Source organism: Loxodonta africana, chromosome 14 (assembly GCF_030014295.1).
Source record: "Loxodonta africana isolate mLoxAfr1 chromosome 14, mLoxAfr1.hap2, whole genome shotgun sequence".
Lineage (NCBI taxonomy): Eukaryota > Metazoa > Chordata > Mammalia > Proboscidea > Elephantidae > Loxodonta > Loxodonta africana.
The window spans coordinates 64,147,145-64,161,471 of record NC_087355.1 but is presented as its reverse complement, the minus strand read 5'-3'; positions in this window follow the sequence as shown (position 1 = coordinate 64,161,471).

Sequence of the window (14,327 nt, the reverse complement as noted above, 5' to 3'; positions counted from 1 at the left end):
ATTACCAACTGAGATGTTTCAACAAATGGATGCAGCACTGGAAGTGTTCACTCATCTATGCCAAGACATTTGAAGCTATCTACCTGGCCAACTTACTGAAAGAGATTCATATTTGTGCATATTCCAAAGAAAAGTGATCCAACAGAATGCAGAAATTGTTGAATGATGTCATTAATATCACACACAAGTAAAATTTTGCTGAAGATCATTCAAAAGTGGTTGCAGCATTATATCAACAGGGAACTGCCAGAGTCAAGCCAGATTCAGAACAGAATGTGAAAGGAGGGATATCATTGCTGATGTCAGATGGATCCTGGCTGAAAGCAGAGAATACCAGAAGGATGTTTATCTGTGTTTTATTGACTATTTAAAGGTCTTCTACTGTGTGGATCATAACAAATTTTGGGTAACACAGTGAATAATGGGAATTCCAGTACCTGTAAAACTTGTACATAAACCAAGAAGAAGTCTCTCAAACAGAACAAGAGGATACTGTGTGATTTAGAATCAAGAAAAGTGTGTGTCAGGGTTATATCATTTCACCATACTTATTCAATCTGTATGCTGAGCAAATAATCTGAAAAACTGGATGATATGAAAAGAATGTGGTATCAGGACTGGAGGAAGACTCATTAACTTGCCATATACAAATGACAAAACCTTGCTTCCTGAAAGCAAAAGGAACTTGAAGAACTTACAGCTGAATACCAAAGACTAGAACCTCCAGTGTGGATCACATCTCAGCATGAAGAAAACAAAAATCCTTACAACTAAATCAATAAGCAACATCACGACAAATGGAGAAAAGATTGAAGTTGTCAAGGATTTCATTTTACTAAGATCCACAATCAACACCCATGGAAGCAGCAGTCAAGAAATCAAACAATTTATTGCATTGAGCAAATCTGCAAAAGACTCCTTTAAAATATTAAAAAGCAAAAATAACATTTTGAGGACTAAGGTGTTTTCAATAGACTCATATGCATATGAATTTGGACAATGAATAAGAAAGACTGAAGAAGAATTGATACCTTTGAATTACAACAAAGAGTATTTAATGTACTGCTGACTACCAGAAGAACGTACAAATCTGTCTTGGAAGAAGTACAGCCAGGGCATTCCTTAGAAGTTATGATGGTGAGACTTCCTCTCCCTTACTTTGGACATATTATCAGGAAGGATCTCCATCACCTGGAGAAGGACATCATGCTCAGTAAGGTAGAGGGTCAGGGAAAAAGAGGAAGACCTTCAATGAAATGGATTGACACAGTGGCTGCAATAATGGGCTTAAACATAGCAAACTTGTGAGGATGGTGGATTGCTGGGCAGTGTTTCATTCTGTTGTACATAGGGTCACTATCAGTCTGAGCTGACTCGAGGGCACAGAGCAACAATAGAGAGTGATATTTTAAACAGAATTTTCTTGTGAAAACATTTTTTCAGGAACATTGAACAAAAACAGTGTTCTGGAAATAAAAACTCATTGGGAGATAGTCCAATAAAATTGTTATATTTTAATGATTTCTGAATTACAATGGCTTATTTATCTCTGTATTCACATAACCTCTTAACTCTGTACACACGGTGGATTTAGTACACCATCCCTAGCACCTTGAATGGTGCCCAATCCTTAGGGAACACCCAATACATATTTGTGGGGTAAATCAATTCCATAGGAAAACGGTCTTCAAAGACACATCATAAAGTACACTAATGAGTATTCATTAATAGTGTACTAGCTGATTAAAAATGTTATTTCAATATATCAGAACACATGGGTATCCACACGTGGCTTGTTAAACTGCACCTCTGAGTGGTTATGGCTCATATAGCTCTGGGAATTTTATGCACCATCTTGATTCTTCTCCAATTGTATTTTCTGTGGGGTTTAAACAACTATATGGAACTCTTTTGAAGTAATGGTGAAGGAATTAAATGCCTTGTTTTAAATAAAGGACTATCAATTTGAGCAGATCATAAAAACATGTCTCAGTTTTACAGCTTCTTGTTAACTAGAGCATATTCCCACCACAGCCTGGCACTTCACTGGAAAATGTGTTTTTTTGTAAATTCAAAAGGAATTTATTGGGGTGTTTATAAAAGCCTGATTAATACATTTTAATAAATTAACTTCCTGAGTAGATTTCAAAAAGAGTTATCTCATTTTGTCCTTGGTCTATATATTACCTGTAAGAGTCTCCCTGACTCAGCATGGGAGTCTCAAAGTTCAGTCTTTGCCTGACTTACATAGGATTGGTTGGTCATCTGAAAATTGTTGACCCAGGTCATCGTAAATATAGGACTTTTTACTTCCTTGATGTCCTTTCTGTGATTTCTGTGTTCTTTATCCCGTACTATAGCAAGTTCCTTTGCTGCCAGAAAATCTTCCTGACCCAAATTTCTCTTCGTGTTCCAAATAGAGTTTAAGGAGGGGTTTTTGGTCTTAAGATTGTAGGTGGGAATGAAAAGGGAAAGAAGGGAGAAAAGGCAAATTTCTTGTGTTTATCATCTATATTAGTTTCTAAAAACAGTAAAAAAAAAAAAAAATACATACTATGAAGGGCACTGGGTTTTTTTAGGGTTTATTTATGAATGCGTATATAGTAAGATAAAGAGCTAAAAAAAAAAGACTAAAAATACCCACATATCTTCAAGATAATGACATACGGTTGGATGCTTTTTCTGAGGGGGGCAAATGGTACAGAAGAGTAAAACAAAAAAAAACAATGAATTCGTCTGTAATTTTTTTTTCATTATAAAAAAAATCTAAAGTAAAATGACCAAATGAATATTTGTTAATTCTAGAGAGTGGCTTGTTATGTATATTAGTTTCTGCACTTTTCATTTTAAATCTTTATTTTCTAAACTTTTAAAATTAAAAAAGCAAATTATATTTCTGTAGAGTTGTTGAACTTGTAGCATGCATGAAAATTTAGAAAATTCTTAGAAAAATTATCTAATAACTGTTAAGATCTAGTATTTAATCATTTCAAGGTAAATATATTATTCATCTTATTTTACATAAAACATAGGAAATACCCTTCCTGTGATTAGCAAGTCTTCCTGTCATACCACTGTTTAACACAAATGCCATGGCAGCATCTCCAAGTTTTATTCCGTCTCTTTTTATTCCTTCTTTTTTATCCCTTCTATAACAGAACTGTACACACTGGATCGTGGTAATTTTCTGAAAGTTTGCTTTTGTCAACACCATCACTGTTATGGTCATGTGCAGACGAGCAGAGTCAGGAGGATCCCTCCCCAACTCAAATGCCCGGCTGATGATGCCACACACATATGAGCATGTGAAAAGGTTTATTATTTAGATAATTGAGGTTTCTGGGGTAAGCAGGACAGGGGTCTTAAGAAGGTCTTGAATGACTTGAGAACGCAGGGAAAGGAGACTGGACAGGATATTAATTGTGGTTAGTGAGTGAAGGTTCATTCAAATAAGATCTTGCTTGGTTTGAATCTCTCTCTACTGTAAAAGGAGAAACACCACACTTTCTTATTAGCTTGTCCAGATGTGGAGCACAGGGGGAAACAGGAAGGGTGAGCCTTAAAAGCTGTCAGAAGTCAAATATCAAAAAATGGGTCAAGTGGGGCGAAGATTGCTGAGTAGTCAGACACTTCCTCTGGTTCCTGTTACAATAAAGACCCCAAAACACAAGTGAATTGATTACATGTGACAATCTAGGAGCCCTGAACATCAAAACAAAGTTGAGGAGTCTGACTGAGCAGCAGGGGGTGGGAGAGACATTTCAGAAGCAGCAAGGATTTGCCAAACCTGACCTGGCCAGCACCCTGCAGGCATGGACAGGCTATGGCAAGCAGTAACACTCCGGGCACATTTTCCAAACCGGGAGAAACCGAGGGGTGGAGAATCTGTGCAAGCCTGACGAACAAGGGTAAGGCAGCACTGAATCTACAAAAGTTAAGTGCAAGCTTCTAACCTACCACACAGGATTAAAAAAACCTTCCCCCCCTCTGGGAAGTACCTCCCTCTCATTTCCCCATCCTCTTCCCACTCTGTTGTGGTCCCAGTCCAGCTTCAGCAATTGCCATGCCCTCTGGGCAGGAAGTAGGATCCATCATGCACCCCGAGCCATTCCCCTGGCTTTGGAGAGGGAAAAAATTAGCAAACAAAAAAAATAATCTGTGAGCTCCTCTAAACCAGGAACTCAGGGGAGGCACAGCCCTTTGCCTAGGTATAGGCATAAGGGGTCCATGGACTTTGAATGCCTTTCATTTGTGCCTAGACCTATGTGGGTCCATTTCAACAGTGTAGGACCTCATTAGCACAGTACAATAGGGAATATATATGAAGCCTATTTTCAACTGCAACAGCTAAGGAAGTGTGACAGATTCGTGACATTTGACAACACCCTGTCCATTAAGCAGGGTTCACACCTACCCACATCAGCTACCTGAGGACTGCTGGCTCCACACACTCAGCCTAGCCACCCATGACAGGGATCCAAGAATAAGCGGTGCCTCCCACTCCTTACAGCCAACAGCATTGGGTGCCCAAAGTCCAGCTGCAAAACCTACCCAATACATGGTCTACAGAACAGGGTCATGCCTTCCACCCAGGCACTCAGAGGCAGCCGTCAGCCCCTTACTTTGCTTAGCACATAATTGCTTACTGCAGCCAGATACCTGTGCTTACTCCAATCACCCCAACATAGCCCTGCCCATCTAGGACTCTAGGTGACAGCCTGCACCACACGCTCAATGACCAATGACCTGAACATGTGAGCTGAACACACAAGAAAAGTAAAGAGACTCCTAGGCTCACATACTTAGTAACAGCTCTAACCACCTGGTGACAGGACATGAGAGCTTCGAAGACATCAATAACCAAAGTACCTCACGTGACTAGCTTATTTGAGCATATCAAAACAAAACAAGAGGCTAGGGCACAGTAAGAAAACATAAAACAAATAAATAACTTATTGATAACTTAGAGACATCAGTCAATATGAAATCACATAAAGAGGCAGATCATGATGGCTTCAGCACGTGATCAAAACAAATAATCAAGAAACTTCCCAGAGGAAGAGAAAGTCTTTGAATTATCAGAGGTAAAATTCGAAAGATTAATATACAGAGCTCTTCAAGAAATCAGGAAAGAGATCAGGCAAAACACAGAACAAGCCAAGGAACACATAAATAAAACAACAGAGGACCTTAAGAAGTCTATGCAAGAGAATAATGGCAAATTTAATAGGCTGCAAGAATCCATACAGAGACAGTAAACAGAAATCCAAAAGATTAACAATAAAATTTCAGAATTAGACAACTCAATAGAAAGCCATAGGAGCAGAACTGAGGCAATGGAAGTCAGGATTAGTGAGACTGAAGATAAAGTACTTGACTCAATTTATTTGACGAAAAATCAGATAAAAGAATTTTAAAAAAACAAAGAAACCCTAAAAATTATGTGGAACTCTATCAAGAGTAATAACATACGAGTGACTGGAGTACCAGAACAGGGGGAGATAACAGAAAATACAGACAGAATTGTTGAAGATTTGTTGGCAGGAGACTTCCCTGACATTGTGAAAGACAAGAAGATACCTACCCAAGAAGCTCATTGAACTTCACACAGGGTAGCTCCCAAAAGAAAGTCACCAAGACATATTATAATCAAACTTACCAAAACCAAAGATAAAGGGAGGATTTTAAGAGTGGCTATAGGGTTGCTATGAGTTGGAATCAACTCAATGGCACTGGGTTTGGTTTTTGGTTTTTTAGGGATAAATGAAAAGTCATCTACAAAGGAGAGTCAATAAGAGTAAACTCTGACTACTCAGCAGAAACCATGTAGGCAAGAAGGCAATGGATGACATATACAAAGCCTTGAAAGAAAAAAAAAAATTGCCAGCCAGGAATTATATATCTAGCAAAACTGTCTCTCAAATATGTTGGTGAAATTAGGACAGTTCCAGATAAACAGAAGTTTAGGGAATTTGTAAAAACCAAACCAAAATTACAAGAAATACTAAAGGGAATCCTCTGGTTAGAAAATCAATAACAACCCAAGACTAGAACATAGGACAGAAGAACCGAATATCAACCCAGATAGGGAAGTCACAGAAATAAATCATAGCTAGAACACTGAAAATAGGGAAACAGAAGTCAATATGTAAAATATGACAACATTAAAACAAAAAAGAGGGATGAAATAATGTAGTCATAGAACTTTCATACAGAGAGAAAATCAAGGCAATATCAAGATATAAAAGATTGGTTTAAACTTAGAAAAATAGAGGCAAATATTAAGGTAACCACAAAGGAAACTAACAATTGTACACATCAAAATAAAAAAAAAAAGAAAGACACAAAGATTCAGCAAATAAAAAACCAACAATGAAAAAAATGAAAAGAAAATACATACAGAAAAATGACTCAGCACAGAAAATTAAGTGGAACAAAGAAACTGCCAACAACACAAAAATACAACATATCAAAATGACAGCACTAAACTCATACCTATCAATAATTACACTGAATGTAAGTGGAATAATTGCACCAATAAAGAGAAAGAGAGTGGCAGAATGGATAAAAAAAAAAAAAAAATGATCCATTTATATGCTGCCTACAAGAGACACACCAAAGACTCAAAGACAAAAACAAACTAAAATTCAAAGGATGGAAAAAATATATTAAGCAAACAACAGTCAAAAAGAGCAGGATTGGCAATATAAATCTCTGATAAAATAGACTTTAAAACAAAATCCACCACAAAGGTTAAAGAAGGCACTATATAATGATTAAAGGGTCAGTACACCAGGAGGACATAACCATAATAAATATTTCTGCACCCAACCACAGGGCTCCAAAATACATGAAACAAACCCTAACAGCATTGAAAAGAGAAATAGCTTCACAATAACAGTAGGAGACTTCGACACACCACTTCCGGTGAAGGAAAGAACACCCAGAAAGAAGCTCAATGAAGACACAGAAGATCTAAATGCCACAATCAACCAACTTGATCTCATCGACATACAGAATACTTCACCCAGTAGCAGCCAAGTATACTTTCTTTTCCAATGCACATGGAACATTTTCCAGAATAGACCATGGAGTAGGCCACAAAGCAAGCCTTAACAGAATCCAAAACATAGAAACATTACAAAGAATCTTTTCTGACCATAAAGCCATAAAAGCAGAAATCAATAACAGAAAAAGCAAGAAAAAAAAAAAAAGTCAAATACATGGAAACTGAACAATACCTTGCCCCAAAACAACTGGGTTATAGAATAAATTAAGGACAGAAAAATGAAATTCATAGAATAAAATGAGAATGAAAACACATCCTACCAGAACCTTTGGGACACAGCAAAAGCAGTGTTCAGGGATCAATTTATAGCAATAAATGCACACATTCAAAAAGAAAAAAAGGGCCAAAACCAAAACATTAACCCTACAACTTGAACAAATAGAAAGAGAGCAGCAAAAGAAGTCTATGGGCACCAGAAGAAAGGAAATAACAATAATTGGAGCAGAAATAAATGAAATAGAGAATAGAACAGCAATTGAAAGAGTTAACAAGACCAAAATCTGGTTCTTTGAAAAGATCAACAAAATCGATAAACCATTGGAAAACTGACAAAAGAAAAACAGGAGAGGAAACAAATAATCCGAATAAGATATGAGATGGGCAATATGAAAACACACAACTGAAACTAAAAGAATCATAACAGAATACTATGAAAAATTGTGCTCCAACAAATCTGAAAACCTAAAGGAAATGAACAAATTTCTAGAAACATACTACCTACCAAAACTAAGACAAACAGAAGTAGAACAACTGAATAAGCCTATAACAAAAAAAGAGATTGAAGAGGTAATTTAAAAACTTCCAACAAAAAAAAAAGCCTGGCCCTGATGGCTTCACTGGAGAATTCTGCCACACTTTCAGAGAAGGGTTACCATCACTACTACTAAAGGTATTTCAGAGCATAGAATAGTATGGAATATTCCCAAATCCATCCTATGAAGCCAATATAACCCTGATGCCAAAGCCAGGTAAAGACACCACAAAAGGAAAATTATAGACCAATATTCCTCAAGAACATAGATGCAAAAATCTCAACAAAACTCTAGCCAATAAAAGAAAAAAAATAAAAAAATAAAAAAAACTAATAATTCACCAAGACCAAGTGGGATTCATACCAGCTGTGCTGGGATGGTTCAACATTAGAAAAACAATTAATGTAATCCATCATAAAATAAAACAAAAGACAAGAACCACATGATCTTATCAATTGATGCAGAAAAGGCATTTGACAAAGTCCAACATTTATTCACGATAAAAACTCTCAGCAAAGTAGGAAGAGAAATTCCTGACCATAATAAAGGGCATTTATACTTTTTTTTTTTAATACAAAGCCAATGGCCAACATCATCCTAAATGGAGAGAGTCTGAAAGCATTCCCCTTGAGAATGGGAAGCAGACAAGTATGCCCTTTATCACCACGCTTATTCAACATTGTACTGGAGCTCCTAGCCAGAGAAATAAAGCAAGAAAAAGAATTAAACGGCACCCAAATAAGTAAGGAAGAAGTAAAAATATCCCTATTTGCAAATTATAAGATCTTATACACAGAAAACCCTAAAGAATCCACAAGAAAACAGAAGAGTTCAGCAAAGTATCAAGGTACAAGATAAACATACAAAAATCAATTGGATTCCACTACACCAACAAAGAGAACTTCAAAGAGGAAATCACCAAATGTGTATCATTAACTATGGCCCCCGAGAACATAAAATACTTAGGAATAAATCTAACCAGAGACATAAAAGACCTTTACAAAGAAAACTACAAGACTCTACTGCAAGAAACCAAAAAAGACTTACATAAGTGGAAAAACATACCTTGCTCATGGATAGGAAGACTCAACATTGTGAAAATGTCAATTCTACCCAAAGTGATCTACAACCCAATCCCGATCCAAAACCAAAGACATTTTTTAATGAGATGGAGAAACAAATTTCCAACTTCATATGGAAAAGGAAGTGACCCCAGGTAAGTAAAGCATTACTAAAAAAGAAGAACAATGTGGGAGGCCTCACAGCACCTGATTTTAGAACCTATTATACTGCCACAGTCATCAAAACAACCTGGTAATGGTAGAACAACAGATACATAGACCAAAGGAAGAGAATTGAGAATTCAGATGTAAATTCATCGACCTACAAGCAGCTGATATATGACAAAGGCCCAAAGTTCATTAAATGGGGAAAAGACAGTATCTAACAAATGGTGCTGGCATAAGTGGATATCCATCTGCAAAAAAATGAAACAAGACCCATACCTCACACCATGTACAAAATCTAAATAAAAATGGATCAAAGATCTAAATATAAAATCTAAAATGATAAAGATGATGGAAGAAAAAATAGAGACAATGCTAGGAGACCTAATACACGGCATAAGCTGACTACAAAACATAACTAACAATGCACAAATGCCAGAAGAGAAACTGATAACTGGGAGCTCCTAAAAATCAAACACTTTTGCTCATCAAAAGACTTCACTGAATGAGTAAAAAGACAACCTACAGACTGGGAAAAAATGTTTAGCTACGACATATCTCATCATGGTCTTAGCTGTAACATTTACAAAATACTGTAATACCTCCACAACAAAAGGACAAATCCCAATTAAAAAATGGGCAAAGGATACGAACAGGCACTTCACCAAAGAAGACATACAGGCAGCTAAGAGATACTTGAAGAAATGCCCACGATCATTAGCCATTAGAGAAATGCAGATCAAAACTACAATGAGATTCCATCTCACTCCAACAAGGTTAGCATTAATCCAAAATACACAAAATGATAAATGTTGGAGAGGTTGTGGAGAGACTGGAACACTTATACACTGCTGGTAGGAATGAAAATGGTAAAATTGCTTTGGAAATCGATTTGACGCTAGAAATAGAAGTACCATAGGATCCAGCCATCCCACTTCTTGGAATATATCCTAGAGAAATAAGAGCCATCACACGAATAGATATATACACACCCATGTTCACTGCAGCACTCTTCACAATAGCAAAAAGATGGGAACAATCTAGGTGCCCATTAATGGACAAATGGATAAACAAATTATGGTATATTCACACAATGTAATACTACACAACGATAAAGAACGATGATGAATGTGAAAAATCTTACAATATGGATGAATCTGGAAGGCTTCATGCTGAGTGAAATTAGTCAGTGGCAAAACTACAAATATTGTATGAGACCACAATTATACAAGGTTGAGAAAAGATTTAAACACAGAAGAAAACATTCTTTGATGGTTACTAGGATGGGGAGGGAGGGAAAGAGGAATTCACTAACTGGATAGTGGAAAAGAATTATCTTAGATGAAGGACAGGACAACACATAATACAAGAGAAGTTAGCACAGCTGGACTAAACCAAAAGCTAGGAAGTTTCCTGAACACAATCAAACACTTCGAGGGACAGGGTGTCAGGGGCAGTGGTCTGAGGACCATGGTTTTGGAGAACATCTAGGTCAATTGGTATAACAATTTTATTAAGAAGATGTTCTGCATCCCTCTTTGGTGAGTGGCATCTGGGATCTTAAAAGCTCGCAAGCAGCCATCTAAGATGCATCAATTGCTCCCAATCCATCTGGAGCAAAAGAGAATGAAGTGCACCGAAGACACAAGGAAAATAAGAGACAAAAGGGCCACATAAACCAGAGACTCCATCAGCCTGAGACCAGAAGAAGTAGATGATGCCCACCTACTACCAATGACTGCCCTGACAGGGAACACAACAGAGAGTCCTGACAGAGCAGGAGAAAAGTGGGGTGTAGAACTCAGATTCATGTAAAAAGACCAGACTTTATGGTCTGACTGAAACTAGAGTAACCCCAGACTCTGTTAATCCAGGACTAAAGCCATTCCCAAAGCCGATTGTTCAAAGATTAGACTGGACTATAAACCATAAAATAATACTCATGAAGAGTGTGCTTCTTAGTTCAAGTAGATACACGAGACTAAATGGGCAGCTCCTGTCTGGAGGTGGGATGAGAGAGAAGAAAGGAATAGCAGCTGGTTGAATGGTCATGGGAAACGCGGGTGGAAAAGGGGAGTGTGCTGTCACATTATAGGGATTGCAACTAGGGTCGCATAACAATATGTATATACCTTTTTGTATGACAAATTAACTTGAGCTATAAACTTTCAGCTAAAGAACACACAGACACACAAAAAGGGTCAGACCCAGATAAGAAAAGCATTATTGAAGAAAAAGAACAAAGTAAGAGTCCTTACACTACCTGATCTCAGAACCTACTATACAGCTATATTAGTTAAAACAGCCTGTACTGTAGGACAGACACATAAACCAACAGACCAGAATCTAGAACCCAAACATAAATCCTATAGTCACTCGCTCTTTGACAATGTACCAAAGTCCATTATACGGGGAAAAGACAGTCTTTTTAACAAATGGTGCTGGCAAAACTGGATGTACATCTGCAAAAAAATGAAACAGGACCCATGCCTCACACCATACACAAAAACTAACTCAAAATGTATCATAAACCTAAATATAAAACCTAAAACAGTAAAGATCATGGAAGAAAGAAAAAAAACATTATGCCCTGATACATGGCATAAATTCAATACAAACCATAGCTATCAATGCAGAAACAGCAGAAGAGAACTAGATAACTGGGAGCTCCTAAGAAATAAACGCTTATGATTGTCAAAGACTTCATCAAAATAATTAAAAGAGAACCTACAAACTGGGAAAAAAAATTTTTTTGGTAGTGACAGAAACTTCTGCTTATTGTCAGAGAAGCCACAACCAAAATCGTGCATAGAAAAATTACAAGTTTTTATTGCCCAAAATGTGGAGAAAAGGTAGAAGAGAGAGCAGCCCCCTAGAAACTGTTTCCCTGTCATTCTCGGTAGACTTCCTAACATTTTTATATTAGTTCTTGGCATTGAAGCAAGGCTGTAAGACTAATAACATAGACTTTGCTTTCAGGGCACACGTTCTGATTGGAAAGAAGAGCTATACACAAGTAGTACCAGGGAATGAAGAGGGTAAATAGGATTTCCAGGAAGGTTTGTCTAAGAAGCTTTACATAAATACAAGGTTTCGCATTAATGCCCTTGCTTTTAAATCTCTGAGTGATTGCAAGATCAGTGGTAGAGAGTCATTCTCAGGATGAGAAAAGGAGAGCAGGACTGAAAAAAAGATTTTCCTCTGAAATCCCACCCTAGGAACAGGCCATTGTTAAATGATCAGGGACCTTTACAGGGTCTGCAATAAGACAGGTGGTTCATGGCAGTACCATAACTTTTTTTGTTTGTTTGTTTTTAATACAGCACAAGACAGAGGCTAGAATTCTAGATTCTGAGTGATGAGTCTTTAGTTAGATAGGGGACCTTGAGCCAGTTTTCTCATTAGTAAAATGTGGAATAAAATGCCTACTTTCTGAAGGTTGGTGGTTTGAACTCACGCAGTGGTGCCACAGAATAAAGTCCCAGTGATCTGCTTTTGTAAAGATAACAGTCATGGAAACCCTATTGAGCCGTCTACTCTGTAACGTGTAGGGTAGCCATGAGTAGGGATCTACTAGAGGGCAATGAGTTTGTTTATTTTTGTATACAGATTAAGGGGAGCCCTGCTGGCGCAGTGGTTAAAGTACTCTGCTGCTAACCAAAAGTTCAGGGGTTTGAACCCACTAGCCCCTCCAGGGGAGAAAGATGTGGCACTGTTTCCATAAAGATTCACAGCCTTGGGAATCCTACGGGGCAATTCAACCCTGTCCTACAGGGATGCTATGAGTTGGAATTGACAATGGGTATTATCATTATTAGAGTATTAGGTTAGAGCTAAGATATATGTTTCCTATGAGTTGGAATTGACAATGGGTATCATCATTAGAGTATTAGGTTAGAGCTAAGATATATGTTTCTAACTCTTATGAAAGACTCTTGATCAAATTCTCCCTTTTTAGTTCTGAAGCTTCCTTTCACTGTGTGTTTAATGTTCCCCTTCTTTTCGTGGAAAAACAAACAACATAGAAATAAGAAACCATGGTTTTTAACTTTAATTATTTTCATGAAGCCACATCAAGATGCTTATGACCTATCTCAGAAAAATGACCTATATATTTTCTAAAACAAAAGGAATGTGCAACACTTTCAAAATTTCTGTGAAAGATCTCTGTTCTCACAATAACTGAAAACCTGCTTATTAAACCCATATCACATGATAAGGAATTGTGATTGGACCTTATTTCTGATAAGTTTTCTCTTAGCGGAGTTTATAGGAAGTCTAGAATACCACCCCCTCCTCAACCAGTTGCCAGGTATCTGGGTGACACTTTGGTTCTACTCCCTAAAATGTGAGTAATTTGTATCTGCTCAGATATGCAGGTAGAAAATATACCTTACAAAAAAATTTTGAAAAGTCTGTGGTAATGTACAATTTCCATGTAATATTGTTTTGCATTAAATCCAAAAGGACAATAAAATTACCCTACTATTTATCTTTTCCACTTTCTGCATTCTGAACATTTTGTTTCAAAAAAAAAAATTATGCCCTTTGCTTACACTAAAACTATATATTATATACCATACATTAGTTATCTTGAGCTAGCTATTTAATGCTTGATTCACATTAAGAAAATGCTTCATAGCAATTATATTCTATTCAATCATAATATAGGTTATGAATAAAATTGGTGCCCATTGTGTGGACCAAATATGTAATCACCACTTCTGATTTTTTTAAACAAAATTCTCTCTGAATTTAAAAAAAAATAGTTGTCCTTTTATTCTAACATTTATTAATATATTGAGGAAAGTCATAGAGGTAAAATTCCATTATGAGAAATGCAGTATTTCCACACTGTTTTGTTGTTATATAGGCTTATCTTATAATTAATTTTTAATTTGATACCAAATTTCCAGTCAGCAGAATTAGAGTAAAATTTGAAATAATGCCCAGTTTCTCCAATTTATTAGAATGAAAAACAGAGCTTGGAAATCAGGAGTGGAAAATGGTAGACATTTACTTTCATCCTTTATGAAGTAATGTCTGTAAAGGGCTTAACACATTGTCTGGCACACAGAACCTACGTAAGGAACAGGAGAAAGAAGTAATTGTTTCTATACCTCCCTTCTTCTCTCATTCCCTTTCCATCTTCTCCGATTTCTTTCATTATCTTTTATCTCTTTCTGTCCCTCTCTCCTTGGCGTGATCTGGAACATTTGATTTGAATGAGTGGTTTAATGGTATAGGAGGACTTTTGGGGTATGGGATGGCAATAACCGA